The sequence below is a fragment of the Carassius gibelio genome, chromosome B22 (genome assembly GCF_023724105.1).
Source record: "Carassius gibelio isolate Cgi1373 ecotype wild population from Czech Republic chromosome B22, carGib1.2-hapl.c, whole genome shotgun sequence".
NCBI classification, from domain to species: Eukaryota; Metazoa; Chordata; class Actinopteri; order Cypriniformes; family Cyprinidae; genus Carassius; species Carassius gibelio.
This window is the reverse complement of record NC_068417.1, coordinates 1,638,064-1,658,370: the sequence shown is the minus strand read 5'-3', so window position 1 is coordinate 1,658,370 and position 20,307 is coordinate 1,638,064. Positions and strand designations below refer to the sequence as shown.

General features: G+C 34.9%; 1 protein-coding gene and 1 long non-coding RNA gene across 3 annotated transcripts in view; one reads left to right on the top strand and one right to left on the bottom strand.

Moving 5' to 3' along the window:
• The window catches only part of LOC127987560 (uncharacterized), a 1,055,570-nt gene that overhangs the window by 336,801 nt on the left and 698,462 nt on the right, over positions 1-20,307 (top strand). The gene's annotated exons all lie outside the window — the stretch shown is intronic.
• LOC127987632 (uncharacterized) overlaps positions 1-20,307 on the bottom strand; it is a 264,322-nt gene that overhangs the window by 173,431 nt on the left and 70,584 nt on the right. The gene's annotated exons all lie outside the window — the stretch shown is intronic.

Here is a 20,307-nt window from a genome sequence, read left to right as displayed (position 1 = left end):
ATTTTGAGAGAGATTTTTTTTCTCAGAAATAATTTAAAAAATGTCAAATGTATATTTTTTTATGTTCTATAAGAAAATACTTTCTCTCAAAACTTTTTTTAGTCTCAAATATTATTATTTTTTGCTATTGGCATGAAAACTTTTTCTCTCAAATATTCTTTTTTCTCTCATGAAATGTTTTTTTTTGCTATCAGTGTGATAACTTTTTCTCTCAAACTTTTTTTTCTTCTCTCAGATCTTTTATTTTCTCACATATAATAAAGACACAATTCTAACTCCATATACCATGTCCTATGTGACGTATGTTTTTATATTGTTTATCAACAGTAACGTTATATTCTTGAAAAATATGAAAAAGACGCATGAGCGTCGAAACGTTATTAAAAACGTTGTGTGCTCCGGTTCTGTTTCCTTTGTCCGAGATAGACCTTGGTTTTCCTCTCTTGAGTAACGTGATATTGTTTGGATTAACTAGACGAGTAGACAGACATGAATGTTTATTCATAACCATACTGAAAATAAGTAAATATTGTTAGCTGATGCTAACTGTCTAGCTAACAAGCTTGCTGGTGCTACCTTGAGGTAATTTTTATTAATAATGTCCAAATATTTTTATTCAACAACCTATATATATATATATATATATATATATATATATATATATATATATATATATATATATATATATATATATATATATATATATATGAGAGAGAGAGAGAGAGAGAGAGCGAGAGAGAGAGCGAGAGAGAGAGAGAGAGAGAGAGAGAGCGAGAGAGCGATTACATCTAGGGACAAAAGAAAGGATGTGATGTTCAGAACATATTAATTATCTGTAATTATCAAAGAGGGGAAGAGATGCACCCCATTTGGCCAGGGGTGTTTTTACACCACAGACAAGATTTGAGAAGGAAAAAATCATTATGAAAATATAATTATATTTTCCTTAAAATGTTCTTCCAAACTTCAGGCCTTATTATCATGTCATATATAACTGTGATGTTCTGTAAAACAACAAACTTTATATTACTTTTTTCTTACTGGGGAAAATCAGATGGTCATCTCTGTTTTCTCTCAGGTACATCACAGTGTAAGCTTCACATTTAACATCACTCTCATCAGTGTAGTCCATATCAACAACAAAAATATATCTTGAGTCCATATAGTTGTTATTTGAAAAAAAAAATGTGCTAATATAAAATTAAGTAGCCTATATGAAATTGCAAACATCTATCTTTCAGTACTTTTTTACTTAAGTACATAAAAAATTGAGTACTTTTACTGGAGTAATATTTTACTATACGTATCTGTACTTTTACTCAAGTACTTGATTTGAGTACTTCGTCCACCACTGTCAGCCATACAAGGCGCCATCCAGCTCGTCGGAAGCAGCTGGGGTTAGGTGTCTTGCTCAAGGACACTTCGACACTTGGTCAGGTGGAGCCGGGGATTGAACCACCAACCTTCCAGTTTGTAGACAACCTACATGAACCACTGCCGCCCCCATAAAATCCATAGATATAAAACACTTCAAGCATATCACACAGTTAGTTTAATAAATGTTTATTTATTAAACCACAGTGAGTAAAATAAAATAAAATATTTGAAATACTGAGGCAGGCTCGCAACAGCTTTCGCAAACGAAATGAGAAATAGCCTACAATCTAAACAAATTAAATTAATTAAAAACAAACTTGCAGGTTTTCACGTTTGCTGATGCTGCTGACGGGACACTAAACACAGAGCGAGCCAGTCTTGACAGTTGCGGTAGCAGGGTCTCGTGCTGTTTACATTAATTTACATTACTTTAGGGGCCTATAATAGCTACTACTACAATAAGTGGATATAAGTGAAGTATAATCGTGGGTTGCGCTGATGGAAAAAAACGTGCGTGCGTGAGACTGTCATGTCAGTATGTTAGTTTAATTATAACGGGTTGAATTATCAGATTATGAAAGTTATGAGGTTATGAAATGTCTTCCTATGTTTGTTTTTCTATCGTCAACGTCAACTTCTCATTTTTTTATTTTTATTAATTTCTAAAAATATAAATAGAAGGATTAACCCAAAAAAGGCCCGAGGCCCGGCCCGCATGTGAGCTATAACGTGAAAATTGGCCCGAAGCCCGGCCCTAGGGGCATAAATAAGTCGAGGCCCGTCGGGCTCGGGCTGAAATACAGGGCTTTAGCACACGGACTGCATAAGCACAGCAGACGGAGTATGTGAGAAACAGGCACGAGTCTTGTCGAGGTTTCCATTGGGAAGCTTCTTAAAAAAAATTCCCTGAAGGAAACCCGGCGGCTTCATAGCTGCATCCATGTTAGCACGTCACGTTTGATGTGGTAATTTCAGAGTAGGCATACACACTGGTTCGAAGACTCGTTCTCGCCCCCTACAGTGCAATTCGGTTAGGTATACATCCAATAGTATGTTCTTGCACAACCGGAGGCTGCAGTTTTAGGACCCCGGCTATCCGCGCTAAACTATCAAGGTGAAAGTCATCATACGTAGCTTGCATAGTATGACCCAACCCAACTTAGAGAATAGATTAACGGCGATATTTTTTTTATCGCCCGATAAGAGTCTCATGTTAACGCAGCACCCACCACTAATATATATATATATATATATATATATATATATATATATATATATATATATATATATATATAAAATTATTTTATTTATTTTTTGGGAACAAAATATTCTTTTGTTGGCTGTGTTCTCTGGAGAGCCCAAACAGCACGAGTGTCGTCCCCAAACGAACAGCACATAAGAGTTCAACAAAACACTTTATACTCAATATCTCATGATGAATGTGTTCACATTATATTTGTGAAAGATTCTTCATCTTAATGATTTGTTTGTAAGATGATCTCTCTTCCTCTGTTTGTCTCTTTCTAGTCTTCATGACTGTGGCATTACAGATGTTTCTTCTTTAACTCAGTCTTTGACAAACACAAAAGCTCTGCAGTTTCTAAAAGAGATTAATCTGAGAGGTAATATGATTGGAGTCTCAAAGCAGAAGCTCATTGATGTGCTACAATACTCAAACTGTATCCTGAGGTGAGTAAACTTCACTTTGTGATATTAAAGAGATTCATTTACCTCTGATATGTGAACAAATATATACTTTCAATTATTTGAGAAAAGAGTTTATCAAATTATCATCAAGTTTTATTTGAAAGGGTTTGTGTCCAAATGAATTGTCTCTCCAGAAGATGAATCATCCATCCATTCATTTTATAAAGTGCTCATCCATAGCGTAATACAACACAGATATAAATTCATTGTAAATTGATTATTAAATTGCTTAATTAGGGTTTATAGATAATGTCCATGACCGAGTTGAAGATAAATCATCTCATTAAACAGCAGCACAAACTGTAAAAGCAGCAGTTCTTCAGTGCACTCAGTGTCCAGCAGGGCTCTGAACCGGTTCAAGCGAAAACCGGAAACGAACGATGTTTTGACAGGAACAGAACCAGAAACAGAAACAAAATGAATTTTTTTAGTTCCGAACAGAATCGAAAATTTGAAATGGATATTATCCGGTTAATAATGTTATTTTATCTTTCTGTTTAATATTTGAAATTTGCTGTTAACCAATCAGGAATTCCAGCAGTACAGCATAGGCAAATGTGACGCTGAAGCCAGCGAGTGAAATGTCCGCTCAGCTGTGAACTCAGTCAAGTCTCAATGGAAATGCACCGCCTTCAGGGACGGATTAAGACCAAATTGGGCCTGATGAAGCAGCGCAAAAAGGGCCTATTTTTTCTAGGCGAATGCATGTGCATTCGACACTCAAGTAGAGACCTGGGAGTACCGTGGGACCCAGCGCAACCGAGTGCGTCGCGGGACAATATTTGATTGGTGAATGCGGACGCGGGCAGCAAGATATTATTGTGTGCGGATTGCGGGAAAATAAAGTTGGGACTCCCGCAAAGTAGAAATATCTAGCAAAATAAAATTACTAAAAACAGATAAACCTTTATTTATAATAGACTAAAATAAAATAAAATAGACTTTGCGGAATGGGAGGATGCTGATGAATCCATGGACAGCGACGTGTAATTCCATTCCGAAATAGCGAGAGATCCAGTGGTGGAAAAGGCGTTTCGGAGATTAAGCAAAGTAACACGCCATGTAGGCTACTTTTCATTCCAGCTCCCAGCGCACCATTGGAGAGGGCTTTCAGTAATTGCGGTCGCATAAATGGGCAGAGACGGATTAATCTGAAGCCCTCATTAATGAACGACATGCTATTCCTGCACGGACTACATTAGTAGTCATAGTCTACTTTTTTTTTTAAATTCCGTTTATTTTTAATTATTTATTTATTTTGCTAAATATTTAAAATTGGTCTATTTTGTTATTGAGGAAAAAAGTTTTTTTTGTTTGTTTAATGTTTGAGGTAAAGAAGGCATTCTTAAGCAGTATAGGCTAATTTTCCTTTGAACATGAAATAAATCCAGGTTTATTATTATTATATAATTCCTTAGGCTATACTATAACCAAATAGGTATATTTTTTTATTTACATTTCTTACTTTTTTACTGTATTTCTATGTTCTATGTTCTAAGTTCCTTGTTCGTTCCTTTCATCCATTTAATTAAACACAAATAAAACGAAACATTTGTTTATTTTTTTAATTTATATTCAACAGGGGAGCAGTTGAATAAATAACAGGCAGAATATGCAATGCATTAAAAAAAAAAAAAACCTTATACTTTAGGCCTACCAGCGGGACGAAACTTGATCGCTCGCGGGCGGGAGCGGGAGAAAATAACATTTTTGCGGGAGCAGAGGCGATTCTAGGATTTTTTCAACTGGGAGGCACAAGAGGGGCCACGATTAATACAGAGGGGCCAATCTTGTGTTGTTTGAACTGTATATCCAAATCATTTCAAGAGTTTAGTAACCTTTAAAATCAGTAATAAACAGTGATACCCTATTATATTTTAATAGCAGTTATTCACTGCTCTAAATATATATATATTTTTTTAATACAATTTGTATTAACTTTTCACTTTACAAAAGTGAAAGAAAAACTGTAATAAATAAAATAATCCAATGTATGAATAGTGTACAACTCACAAATAATAATAATATGATTTATTTATAATAGCCTTATATAATATATATATATATAATATGCTTATTTATATAAATGCAGAATAACATTAATAATTCATAGAAATAAATACGCAATTAATTAATTAATATAAATTTAATATAATTTCATAATATGTTTTTGTTTATTATCCACATCCCATTCAATTTGCATAGCAGCAGTTGCAGTAAAATTGCACTGATGAATAAACAAAATCTACTTATGTCAAGGCTAATTAATCTTGAGCATATTGATTTAAAAATATCATATATCCATACTTTGTTAGAAAGCTACTTGTTCAAAAAGGTAGCTTTAGTTTAACATGTAAAATATGTGGATCCTATAAAACAGTTTAGAATAGCTTAATTAGTCCAGTGTTATTTTAGTATTATTTATTTTGCTATTTAATCATGCATTAAATAATTATGTTTCTGGGTGTCATCAAATGACGTTTTGTCAATAACTTCTGTGAAGGGAGGGAGAGAGAGCTTTCCAGGGTGCAGACAGCAATCGCGGAGCACCATGGTGATTTAGAACGCCAACTGAATTTATTAGGAATCTACAGACGCAAATAGACTAAAGGTGTAGTAAAATAAAGACCTATATGTTTATTTTGGACTTTTTTTTCACCACAAGTCTGAAAGAAGACATGTTACTGAAGACAAACAGCCCCAAATCTCAAAATTGACCAGTATAAAAACGATGTTTTTGCATCTGTCTCACCCATATAGACTTTTAAAAAAAAGTCTCAAGTGTGGAGCGTTAGATAAACATCATACAATTTGTTTCGTCACCTCACTTGAGTGAAAAAAGTCGCTAATCGACTGCATGATTCAATAATGACTTTATTAGAATTGCTATTATAGTTCTTTTTAAACCATTGCTTTAAATTGCGTTGTTGCCTATATCGGCTCGTTCGGCCGAAAAATAAGTAAATCGTAACGCAGTAAACCCCTTTTACATTCAGCATCAGAGGAGCATAGTAAATATAATGATTAGCATCTTGGTCTGCTCTATGAGATAACATCGTCATCGAACCTGGTCTAACACCAAAAGACGTTAACGTTAGTACCAAACACTTCTTGCACTGCAACAACTTGCTAATCAAAAACATAAGCTATTTAAAATAGGTGCTTTTTTCGTTGGAAAACAGCAGCTCGCTATTCTTGGTCCTCGTTGAGAAGCATCGCGACGCAATCATGAGTTATTTACTAAACTGAAAGATTATAATTTGAATTTGTGAGTGACAGAAATGTGGGGGCACACTGGGGGGCCAATCAGTTTTCAGGAGGGGCCAGTGCCCCCATGGCCCCTCCCCTGGCTACGCCACTGTGCGGGAGCGGGACAGAAAAATCCATCCTGCGCATCTCTACACTCAAGTGCCAGCATGCTTAGCCTTTTCCTGCCCAGACGAGGACCGCAGCTCTCCTTTGATTATTCTTAACTTTGAGAAGCTCCGCTCGCCGGAGGCATTGGACATCATCATGCACAGATAGATGCGCTAACCAATTTCATATGGAAACGTCTGAGAAAGATTTAACGATGACAAAAGCTCGTACAAGCTCTGCTGAGTCACCGGTTTCTGAGTGCAGCAAACTCACATCAGCTGATTTTGACCGATTAATAATCAGTTAAACGGTTTAAAAAGTCATTTATTTATTTTCAGTAAATTATCAAAATATTTAAAAAGGTTTTCCTGCATGGTTAATATATATATATATATATATATATATATATATATATATATATATATATATATATATATATATGTATATATATATATATATATGTATGTATATACATATATATATATATATATATATATATATATATATATATATATATATATATATATGTATGTATATATGTATATGTATGTTTACAAAAATGTTTACAAACATTAGGCTATTTTTTATAATCATTTGTTATTCAAATACATGGCGAATACGGAAACTTTGATTTTGTGTCGAGTGTGGAAACATTTGGATTCGTGCCGAATGAGAGAGGTAGGCGTCAGCTTCAGTTTACATTAATAATAATAATAATAATAATAATAATAATAATAATAATAATAATAATAATAATAATTCCTTACATTTATATAGCGTTTTTCTAGACACTCAAAGCGCTTACATAGTCAGGGGGTATCTCCTCATCCACCACCAGTGTGCAGCATCCACCTGGATGATGCGACGGCAGCCATATTGCGCCAGAACGCCCACCACACACCATCTTACTGGTGGAGAGGAGACAGAGTGATGATATTTATTTTGCTAAATATTTAAAATTGGTCTATTTTGTTATTGAGGAAAAAAGTTTTTTTTGTTTGTTTAATGTTTGAGGTAAAGAAGGCATTCTTAAGCAGTATAGGCTAATTTTCCTTTGAACATGAAATAAATCCAGGTTTATTATTATTATATAATTCCTTAGGCTATACTATAACCAAATAGGTATATTTTTTTATTTACATTTCTTACTTTTTTACTGTATTTCTATGTTCTATGTTCTAAGTTCCTTGTTCGTTCCTTTCATCCATTTAATTAAACACAAATAAAACGAAACATTTGTTTATTTTTTTAATTTATATTCAACAGGGGAGCAGTTGAATAAATAACAGACAGAATATGCAATGCATTAAAAAAAAAAAAAAACCTTATACTTTAGGCCTACCAGCGGGACGAAACTTGATCGTTCGCGGGCGGGAGCGGGAGAAAATAACATTTTTGCGGGAGCAGAGGCGATTCTAGGATTTTTTCAACTGGGAGGCACAAGAGGGGCCACGATTAATACAGAGGGGCCAATCTTGTGTTGTTTGAACTGTATATCCAAATCATTTCAAGAGTTTAGTAACCTTTAAAATCAGTAATAAACAGTGATACCCTATTATATTTTAATAGCAGTTATTCACTGCTCTAAATATATATATATTTTTTTAATACAATTTGTATTAACTTTTCACTTTACAAAAGTGAAAGAAAAACTGTAATAAATAAAATAATCCAATGTATGAATAGTGTACAACTCACAAATAATAATAATATGATTTATTTATAATAGCCTTATATAATATATATATATAATATGCTTATTTATATAAATGCAGAATAACATTAATAATTCATAGAAATAAATACGCAATTAATTAATTAATATAAATTTAATATAATTTCATAATATGTTTTTGTTTATTATCCACATCCCATTCAATTTGCATAGCAGCAGTTGCAGTAAAATTGCACTGATGAATAAACAAAATCTACTTATGTCAAGGCTAATTAATCTTGAGCATATTGATTTAAAAATATCATATATCCATACTTTGTTAGAAAGCTACTTGTTCAAAAAGGTAGCTTTAGTTTAACATGTAAAATATGTGGATCCTATAAAACAGTTTAGAATAGCTTAATTAGTCCAGTGTTATTTTAGTATTATTTATTTTGCTATTTAATCATGCATTAAATAATTATGTTTCTGGGTGTCATCAAATGACGTTTTGTCAATAACTTCTGTGAAGGGAGGGAGAGAGAGCTTTCCAGGGTGCAGACAGCAATCGCGGAGCACCATGGTGATTTAGAACGCCAACTGAATTTATTAGGAATCTACAGACGCAAATAGACTAAAGGTGTAGTAAAATAAAGACCTATATGTTTATTTTGGACTTTTTTTTCACCACAAGTCTGAAAGAAGACATGTTACTGAAGACAAACAGCCCCAAATCTCAAAATTGACCAGTATAAAAACGATGTTTTTGCATCTGTCTCACCCATATAGACTTTTAAAAAAAAGTCTCAAGTGTGGAGCGTTAGATAAACATCATACAATTTGTTTCGTCACCTCACTTGAGTGAAAAAAGTCGCTAATCGACTGCATGATTCAATAATGACTTTATTAGAATTGCTATTATAGTTCTTTTTAAACCATTGCTTTAAATTGCGTTGTTGCCTATATCGGCTCGTTCGGCCGAAAAATAAGTAAATCGTAACGCAGTAAACCCCTTTTACATTCAGCATCAGAGGAGCATAGTAAATATAATGATTAGCATCTTGGTCTGCTCTATGAGATAACATCGTCATCGAACCTGGTCTAACACCAAAAGACGTTAACGTTAGTACCAAACACTTCTTGCACTGCAACAACTTGCTAATCAAAAACATAAGCTATTTAAAATAGGTGCTTTTTTCGTTGGAAAACAGCAGCTCGCTATTCTTGGTCCTCGTTGAGAAGCATCGCGACGCAATCATGAGTTATTTACTAAACTGAAAGATTATAATTTGAATTTGTGAGTGACAGAAATGTGGGGGCACACTGGGGGGCCAATCAGTTTTCAGGAGGGGCCAGTGCCCCCATGGCCCCTCCCCTGGCTACGCCACTGTGCGGGAGCGGGACAGAAAAATCCATCCTGCGCATCTCTACACTCAAGTGCCAGCATGCTTAGCCTTTTCCTGCCCAGACGAGGACCGCAGCTCTCCTTTGATTATTCTTAACTTTGAGAAGCTCCGCTCGCCGGAGGCATTGGACATCATCATGCACAGATAGATGCGCTAACCAATTTCATATGGAAACGTCTGAGAAAGATTTAACGATGACAAAAGCTCGTACAAGCTCTGCTGAGTCACCGGTTTCTGAGTGCAGCAAACTCACATCAGCTGATTTTGACCGATTAATAATCAGTTAAACGGTTTAAAAAGTCATTTATTTATTTTCAGTAAATTATCAAAATATTTAAAAAGGTTTTCCTGCATGGTTAATATATATATATATATATATATATATATATATATATATATATATATATATATATATATATATATATATGTATATGTATATATGTATATGTATGTTTACAAAAATGTTTACAAACATTAGGCTATTTTTTATAATCATTTGTTATTCAAATACATGGCGAATACGGAAACTTTGATTTTGTGTCGAGTGTGGAAACATTTGGATTCGTGCCGAATGAGAGAGGTAGGCGTCAGCTTCAGTTTACATTAATAATAATAATAATAATAATAATAATAATAATAATAATAATAATAATTCCTTACATTTATATAGCGCTTTTCTAGACACTCAAAGCGCTTACATAGTCAGGGGGTATCTCCTCATCCACCACCAGTGTGCAGCATCCACCTGGATGATGCGACGGCAGCCATATTGCGCCAGAACGCCCACCACACTCCATCTTACTGGTGGAGAGGAGACAGAGTGATGAAGCCAATCAGCGGATATGGGGATTGTTAGGAGGCCATGATGGTCAGAGGCCAATTTGTTTTTGGATTGAGGTTTTTATAGCCTAAACTTTAGAGGATTTGATTTGAAGTGAAACTAATAACTGTTTTTCTATAATGTTTTTAAACATTTTGCTTTAGACTACAGGCATTTTAGCCTTCATTATTTCGGAAAAAAATAAGGCTAATAAAATGCAATGTGAGCCGCGACTTAGGCCTACGTTTTTTTTTTTTTTTTTTACTCTCAAAACGCAATCTTATACAAGTGTTTTTTTTTTAACAATGCAGCAAACATTTTTAAATATCTTAAAAATACTTTTAAAGTGTTGATATATATTAAGTAGGCCTAGCTTACATTTGGACAAAATCTGGTGCAAGCTGTAAACTGTAAGCATTAGATCTGTATTTTTTCCTTTTTTGAGTAAGGAAAATGCTATACTCTATTATTATTATTAAATTATTATTATTATTAGGCAAATAATAGGCAAATATTGTTTTTAAAAAAATAACATTATTAACCGGTATTTTTTCCTCCCGAACCGGTTTCGGTACGGTAATAATATCAGAGGAACGCAGAACAGAACCATTAAAATATTGATTCTGCTCGGAGTGAACCGATTGAATTTTATTTTCGTTTTCAAGCCCTGGTGTCCAGATTCACTGGTTTTCATTCACTCTTCCTCTGAACTGTATTAGTGGACTAATGTAGGGAATAGTGAATGAGGGAAATAGAAGGTGAATTTAGATTCAGCTAAACACTTCTGGTCAGTTAGCAACAACTTGAACAACAAGACACACTTTGAACAATGTCTCCTCAAGTCTACTATTAACAGGAATCTCCTGCGGTTTGGTTTGAGGGTAAATCCAGTCAGTAACTGAGGCACAAGCTAATAGCAGTTGTGTTTGAATGAAACGAGTGAGAGCGCGGTGCTGTGATACGAGAGAAGTCAAAGAAACACCCGACTCAAATACCGTATGACTGTGTGTTATTCTGCTGCTAATGACACACACCTAATGAATAACACCCCTCCGAATGTCACCACTGACCAATCAGAATCCAGTATTCCAGCGAGCTGTGCAATCATTTCACTTATTTACTGAGACCAACACAAACATGTTTTAACTAAAGACAAACAGCTTTAATTAGTGACACATTTAACTGAAAGATTTGTGTTTTAAGACTAAATCACATTTGTGTTTGTTCCTTGTCATTGATTATATTTGGTGTACACTCGTTAGTGTGTGTTTCTCTTTATATTGACTCATCAGAGACACAAACAGATGTACAAATGTTCAAATGTATTCAAAACACAAATATAGTTTTAGAAATATCTATGTAAATCTAACATTTTAAACTCTAAAGAAACTGTAATTAAAAATTGTAAATGATATTTCTCTCTCTCTTCTCTTCCACCTTACAGAGTTGATTAAGGTTTATTTTCAAGAGTCTCTGAAAGAGTTAAATCACCAGAAGCTGCTAAATGCTGTGTCTCATAAAGTGAAGTGATCTTGAGAGGAGCAGTAAACATCAGCTGAAGATCCACAGAAGAGCTTCACTACTGTGTCTATGAGGAGAAATAAATGTGTGATAAATGTGTAAATGTGATCCATACAGGTGAAGAGACTCAGACTTTACAATCAAATAATGCAGCATGTGTGTTAGAAACATGATATTGAATGATTAATGCTGCTTTAGTATTCAAGCAGATGATCATTGTGTTTAATGTAAAGCTGGAACAGAGGAGGAAGAAGCTCAGATGAGTCTGTCTGGCTCTTCAGTTTAATAATATTTCTATTAAACTCATTCATAATGATTCAGATGTTTAAATGTGATTGTCAAGTGCAGCACTTACATGTGTCTAAAGATATAAAGCAAATCTACAATGTGTGAAATGTCCATGTTATTTAAAACATTTCCATGATCTCTCTTACATTTTCTACTCATTGTTATTCTATTTAATTCTATATTATGTTAGCTATGTGTCTGTCTGTTGCTAACAATCACAAATCCTCTCATTACAACAAACAAAGCAGAAACATAGTATAAAAAAGTTCATATTGTGCTTCTCTTTATTTTCATGTCATTCTCGACAGTACAAACAGCACTTAAAATAACTAAAATACTAAAAATAAACTGATTAAAACAGTTTATTAAAAACAGTAGTTCTGTGTAATATTTTCTCTAATCATTTATTTAAACAGCTTGGTGTATGTTTTCTTTTTATTAGATGCAATGTTGATCATAACAAAATCATCTTAAATGATCAGGGCCTGTATTCATAAAGATTCTACGAATCCTCTCAGAAAACTCTTAATTTAGCTTAAAACTTTTACGTAGGAGTCTTAGCTTAAGAGCGATTCAGGACCAATCTGAGAGCAACTCTGAGTAAGGAAAAGACAAAAACTTTCATCTTAGTGAGGAGGCGGGGTTGACCCTGTTGCTATGTATGACACAATCTTTTGAAGGCTGTGATTGGTTGGTTGTCCAAGAAGGAAAAAAAAAGAGTGATTTTAAGTATAGGTCTATTCTAATTCTCACTTTGAATTTACATGCGTAATTTATCCTATTTGACCGTTCTATCTCTCTCTCTCTCTCTCTCTCTCTCTCTCTCTCACACACACACACCACACATTACACACACACACACACACACACACAAACACACATAATATGTGTGTATCTAAATCCTGTTTTTAATTTACCATGCTTTTAATTTCCTATAAGGTATTTGATTGGCTTAGAATGATAAAAATTGTTCCACTCTTTCTAATTACAGTGATTGCTGTCCTATTTAAGTGGTGGTTTGAATGTTGGTTTTAATCTATCAAACATGGAATCAAAACCAAGAAGGGTGAGAAAGTCAAACTGGACAGAGGAACAGTGTTTACTGTTAGCCCAGTTAGTGGATGAACACAAGGCCATTCTTAAAGGATAAATCGGGCCGGGTGTCACAGCAAGGGACAAGAAGCAGACATGGGAGCGTATAGCACAAACTATTAACGGTTCATTCCCCCTGCTTGTGCGCACCTATAAGCCTGCTATATTCATAAATGCAGTTTTTTGAGCCTGCAAGGTGGGAATGTCCAGTGGAAACGAAATGAACTGCGACACAATAAGATGTTCTGAAAGTGCTGTAATTGTTTGTGTGATCACTGCTTACAGAAGATTGTGACAGACCCAAATCATCACTGTTGCATTGTTGCATTTTCCCAGTTGCCAAAATGTAGTGTAGTGATGTAGTGAATTTATATATTAAATTATAAAATTATTATATAATCTATCGCGTCTTATTAACTCACTGTCATCCATTGTCTGCAACACATTTCTTCTGTCTCTTCGTCTTTCTGCCATTTTCTCCTCTGCTAAAGAAACTCTTAAACCGCTTAAAAACAACATTATTTTGTGTAATGTGTTTATGCGGTTTAAGTTTTTTTAAAAGAAACATTATTTTCCACATACTGTACATTATGGTTTCTCCTCTATGCCCTCCTTCTGAAATGTGTCTATTTTCACAAAGCTCATCGGTCTCAAAAGCGAGGTGTGCTGTGATTGGTCAGATATCCAGTGTGTTGTGATTGGCCGAATGCCTCAAGCGTGTGACAGAAATGTTACGCTCCTGTCCGGCCGGAGCGACGAGACATAAAACCCATTATAAACATGATACAAACATGATTTCTAGTCGTGTCTTCTTTTGTAAGGCCAAACAAAGTAGTTTCACGTTCTCAATGAAACAGTGTCACACTGAGTGAACAGAGGTGAGAACGCTCGAGAACGGTGCAGCAGGTGATTCTGTGAAGGACTGTACCTTGGTCTTGAGCGACCACATGTGATGACCCTGGGCTGGACTCTTCTTTGTCCAATGTTCACACTATCCATCCTAAATATATTTGAGATTAGAATAAGTGTGTCCCAAAGCAGAGTATGCTGAAAAGAGTATGCCAAAAGTCCCCAGATGGTCGACTATTTCAGGTCGATTTTTGTGCACACTCCAATGACTAAAATCAGGTGAAGACTGAACACGGTAAGAAGAGTTAAAATATGCTTTATTTGTACAGTTGTATCCAGTAACATTACTGGTCATTGATAAACTCAGATTTCAGTGAAAAGTAATTTGGCAAATAACATTTTGAGTAAAACACTGTTTGGACGTAATTTCTATCTAGTATCTTTCTGGGATGTGGGGTGATTTAATAAGCTTTATAAATAAGGTTTCAGTCCAATCCGACCTAAAACTAATTTTCTCTCCTTTCGAGTGAAATAGCAGGCGAGAAAAGCTAATGTTTGTTTTCACTGAACTTCTAGTTGTTTGAGTCTATTTTTTTGTTTACATATGACTATTCTCCACCCTATGTAATGTTGTTTCAGATCATTTCATTTCATATCATATTAATTCATAATGAATACGTTGCCGTGTGTGTGTGTGTTTGTGTGTGTGTGTTTATTCTGTTACAGCTTACAATTTATTCAAGTGCCACCAGTGTGTTTTTGGAGTATTTCTTCTTTCTATTTCATCTTTCGTCTCAAGAAAGTAAGATTAAAAACCGTTTTATACTTGATTTTGTCAAATACTGATAATGGTCCACAACTACAGCTTTTACCATGTAATAAATGTGCCATTTCAAAAGATTCACACCTATAACTTATGGTTAAAAGTTTAAAAACCCACTTGTATCAGTAAACTTTAGTTCTAGTTTACTAGCTTGAGTCTATTTTTATGTACATTTGACAGTTCTCCACCTCATGTAATGTTGTTTCAGATCATTATTTCATACCATATTAATTCATAATAAGTTGTCCAAAGGTACTAAAACATATTTAAAACAGTTCATGTGAGTTCAGTGGTTCAATTTAAATATTATAAAGCGACAAAACCACCCCAATATAACAACTTTTCAGCAATATAGTGATGGGCTGATTTCAAAACACTGCTTCGAAGCTTTACGAATCGAATCAGTGACTCGGAGCGCCAATGTCACGTGATTTCAGCAGTTTATCTGTTTGACAGGAGATCCGAGTCACTGATTCGATTCGTAAAGATATGAAGCAGTGTTTGGAAATCAGCCCATCACTAGATTGTTGAAAAGTTGTTTTGTTTTTTTTGGTGCACAATAATTCTTGTTGCTTTTATAATATTAAGGAAGAACCACTGAACTCACATTAAATATGTTTTTACTACCTTTCTGGATCTTGAGAGAGGAAATGTCATTGCTTTGAACGCAGGCCTCACTGAGCCGTCGGATTTAATCAAAATATCTTAATTTGTGTTCTGAAGATGAATGAAGGCCTTATGGGTGTAGAACAATATGAGGGTGAGTAATTAATGACAGAATTTTTGGGTGAACTAACCCTTTAATATATAAGAAATTGACATGATTTTTGCTATATTGTAGATTTCTTCCCTTGCAGTTGTTGGGGGCCGTGACACAAAACGTGTCACATGAAACATCCTTTCTCACATCTTCATGATGATGTTGGGAGGAAGATCAACTGGAAGCGCCTGAATGGGAGAAAAACATTCAACCAGATGGAGTCCAAGAAGTTCCTTTTAAACGATTACAACATTATAGATCAAAACTGAATTAAATTAGCCTATCACATTTCTCATCAATATTGTTAACAATACAGATTAATAATAAGGAAAAGAAGCACATCACAAATCATCATTAACCTACTGTAGATAGAGTGAGACGTTTTTAACATTTATTTTACTCTGCTCAGACTCTAATGGTGCTTTTTTTAAAGTATATATATATATATATATATATATATATATATATATATATATATATATATATATTTTATTTTTTTACCACAGACACCTACTATTACTATGCCAGTATAACTGCCAAATAAGCAAACTAATGTCTGCACAAAAAGTTACAACTGTGCTGCCGAGTCCAGCATTTTTTGACCGAATTATAATTATATTTCTAAGTCTCAGAATTCCTATAAATGCCGGAATATTCTCATCAAGTGAAGACAGAGTTTATTGAAAGACAGAGAGAACATGAGAGATCCAGAACCCTGCAGAACCAAACATACTGAAGAACAAACAGGTTGTGTTTAAGAGCACACTAAAGAAATTAAAAGATAAAATTAAATGTCATCCTCTTAATCCTAAATAACTCATATAAATCATATTTAATACATTCATTTCTAAGGATTCTTAATTGTTAATTTGAACAAAAGAAAATCGATCCTACAACATGATCAAAATTAGCAAAAATTGTGTTAAAATGATAAATAATGATACAGTGTTTTGAGAAACATTTATTTGTTCATCTTGAAATCTTTGTGGGCATACCAATTGCATAATGTTATAGATTGCATGAATTTAATTAAATGCACCAAGTTGCTATTTTTGCTCAGTTTGGGCTTCTAAATAAATAATACATATATATTTAATCTAAAGCAGCGGTTCCCCACCCCGCTCTGCATATTTATTATGCATCTGTTATCACATAGGACTTTTGTTCTATTCGAATGTAAATGCCCTGCAGTGGACATCAGGATATTGATTCCAATTCCATGTTACATACAAAGAGGATTAAAGTGTGCAAGAAGTGAATTGAAATAATATTTATTTACAGAGGCATATCACATCTGTGTGTGAAGATGCTGCAGACTATTACTGAATTATTTTTTTTAAGCATTTTTCCCCTCCGTAACCAGTGTGTCACAGAAGCGCAGCTTCTTTTTTATTATTAATTTCTGTTGGCAGTAAGCACTTTGCATGCTGTTTATGAGCCTGGGTGCCCTGTGTTATTGGAGGAGTGCTCTGAGTGCCTCAAGTTGAAAAAAAAAAGCAACTCTGAGTGGAAAGGCGCCTGACGTCATTCACGTTTTTTTTCCCATTTTCCAATCGAATGAATGGCAAGGGTGGCCTTCCGATGTGGTGACAAAAGTTTACCATTGTTTAGCAAGTCCAGAGACTGCAATGATGGAGGAGAAACTTTTGGTGTCTGTCGTGGGTCACCTGGAGCTGTATTTTTTATGGTTTCTGCTAATATGACAGTTTACTTCTTTGATTTACAGACTGTAAAATTATTGATATGGCTGTTGCTCCCCCTTCCCTCCTTTGTTTCTTTGAATTGATGTTGTTTTGTTGAATTAAAGATACAAGAGTTAAGCACAAAAATAAATGAATAAATAACGGTGATATGATTTCTAAAGACATTTACAAAATTTCGATGTAAATTACCAGTGTTTCCCCATAAATAGATTTATTTGTGGCGTTTGACTTCGTTGAATAGACATGAGCACTGAACGTTACAAAATCAAAACGTCACAGGTGCTTTATATAAGTTTATCTCTGAATGGAAAGGACTGTCTTCAGAAAATGTTGATTTTGATTTTATCTAATGAAGAAGCGTTCGTGAGCGGAGCTGCTTTGATTACAGCCGTTACTCAAATTTTGAAATATATTTTACATTTTTAAATGTGAATTATTCCTGTGATCAAGGCTGAATTTTCAGCATCATTATTCCAGTTTTCAGTGTCACATGATGCCGATTTGCTGATTATCAATATTTAAAACTTCTTGCTGAGCAGAAGAGAATTCTTTAAAGACATTAAAAATCTTACTGTTCAAAAACTGTGACTGGTAGTGTATGCTTGCCTATAGTTTGAAGTTAAAGATATGAATATTACTTATGTGAGTCTGATGATGGTGATTTGACAGTGATTTCACATTTCTTGTTTGTATGAAGGCTAAACACAAATAAAAGGGAAAATGTAAAAGACATCTGTTGTAGGCATTCTTGGCAGTTTTACAAGGCTTTTTATAATGGTGTTCTTATTGATATCGGAATTAAATATCAGCCAGAATTAAGAAATATATTGTGTGCTGATCACCTTTCTGATATTATTGATCTTCTCAGAAAAAGGAAGAAGCAAACTCATTGCATTTGTTGTTGGAGAGCATTTCACTCTTTCTGCCATGCTGCTTGTCTGTGATGGGGCTGTGCATAGACAATGTGAGCCTAGGAAGTGTTGACACATTTTACAGTGGGATGAAACAACGGCATAAACAGAAGAACAACCCCAAATCAGAAAAAGTTGGGACAGTATGGAAAACGCAAAAAAATAAAAAAGTGATTTCTAAATTTATTTGACTTGTATTTCATTGCAGACAATATAAACAAAATATTTAATGTTTTGTCTGGTCAACTTCATGTCATTTGTAAATATGCATCCTTTCCTGTCATTCAGACCTGCAACACATTTAAAAAAAAAGCTGGGACAGTAAAGCATTTACCACTTTGTAATGTTGCCATTCCTTTTCACAACACTTAAAAGACATTTAGGGACTGAAGACACCAAGTGATGAAGGGTTTCAGGTGTAATTTTGTCCCATTCATTCAAAAAAAGTTGGGACAGGAGCAATTTAGGGCTAGTAATGAGGTAAAATGGTTAAATAATGATGTGATTTGAAACAGGTGATTGTAATTATGATTTGGTACAAAAGCAGCATCCAAGAAAGGTCTAATCCTTTAGGAGCAAAGATGGTCCGAGGATCGCCAGTTTACCAACAAATACGTGAGAAAATTATTGAAATGTTTAAAAACAATGTTCCTCAAAGAAAGATAGGAAGAGATTTGGATATTTCACATTCAACAGTGCATAACATAATTAAAAGATTCAAGGAATCTGGAGGAATTTCAGTGCGTAAAGGACAAGGGCGCAAGCCTAAGCTGAACAACCGTGATCTCCGATCCCTCAGGCGGCACTGCATCAAGAATCGTCATTCATCTAGAAGCGATATCACCACATGGGCTCAGGACTACTTTGGCAAACCTTTGTCAAGTACCACAATACGTAGTTACATCCACAAATGCCAGTTAAAACTGTACCGTGCCAAAAGGAAGCCCTATGTTAACCAGAAGCGCCGTCGACTTCTCTGGGCTCGGAGGCATCTGGGATGGACCATCACACAGTGGAAACGTGTACTGTGGTCAGATGAACCAGTATTTCAGGTATTTTTTGGGAGATATGGATGCCGTGTGCTCTGGACCAAAGAAGAAAAGGATCATCTAGACTGTTACCAGCAACAAGTCCCAAAGCCAGGATCGGTCATGGTATGGGGTTGTGTCAGTGCCCTTGGCAAAGGTAACTTGCACTTCTGTGAAGGCATTAATGCTGAAAAGTACATAGAGATTTTGGAGCATAATATGCTGCCTTCATGAAGACATCTTTTCCAGGGACGTCCATGCATATTTCAACAAGACAATGCAAGACCACCTTCTGCACACATTACAAAGTCCTGGCTGCGGAGGAAGAGGGTACGGGTACTTGACTGACCTGCCTGCAGTCCCGACCTGTCTTCAATAGAGAAGACCCCGTACTGTTGCCCACCTTAAGACTTGTTTGCAGGAAGAATGGGACAAAATTACACCTGAAACCCTTCATCACTTGGTGTCTTCAGTCCCTAAACGTCTTTTAAGTGTTGTGAAAAGGAATGGCAACATTACAAAGTGGTAAATGCTTTACTGTCCCAACTTTTTTTGAAATGTGTTGCAGGTCTGAATGACAGGAAAGGATGCATATTTACAAATGACATGTATTTGCTTTTTTCATACTGTCCCAACTTTTTCTAATTTGGGGTTGTAAATACTCCTTCATTTTTGATCGTACAGATAAGAATAAGGTATAATTTCAAACTGCAAAGGGTCTGGATATGTATAGTCATAACAACAGCAAAATAATGTGCTTTCGTAAAATAAAGAAAATATACATGGTGCATTCTCTGCCATCTTGGTCTCTGTCACCTCTCTTCACAGACATGTAAATAAAACAGCGTTACCAATACAGTATCATTCCTGTATGTGATGCAGTGCTGTCTAAGGGCCTGAAGATCATGGGCATCCAGTATGGTTTTCCGGCCTTGACCCTTACGCACAGAGATTGTGTGGAATATTTTTATTAATAAGATTTTACTCAGTCAAGTATAATCAAGATGAATC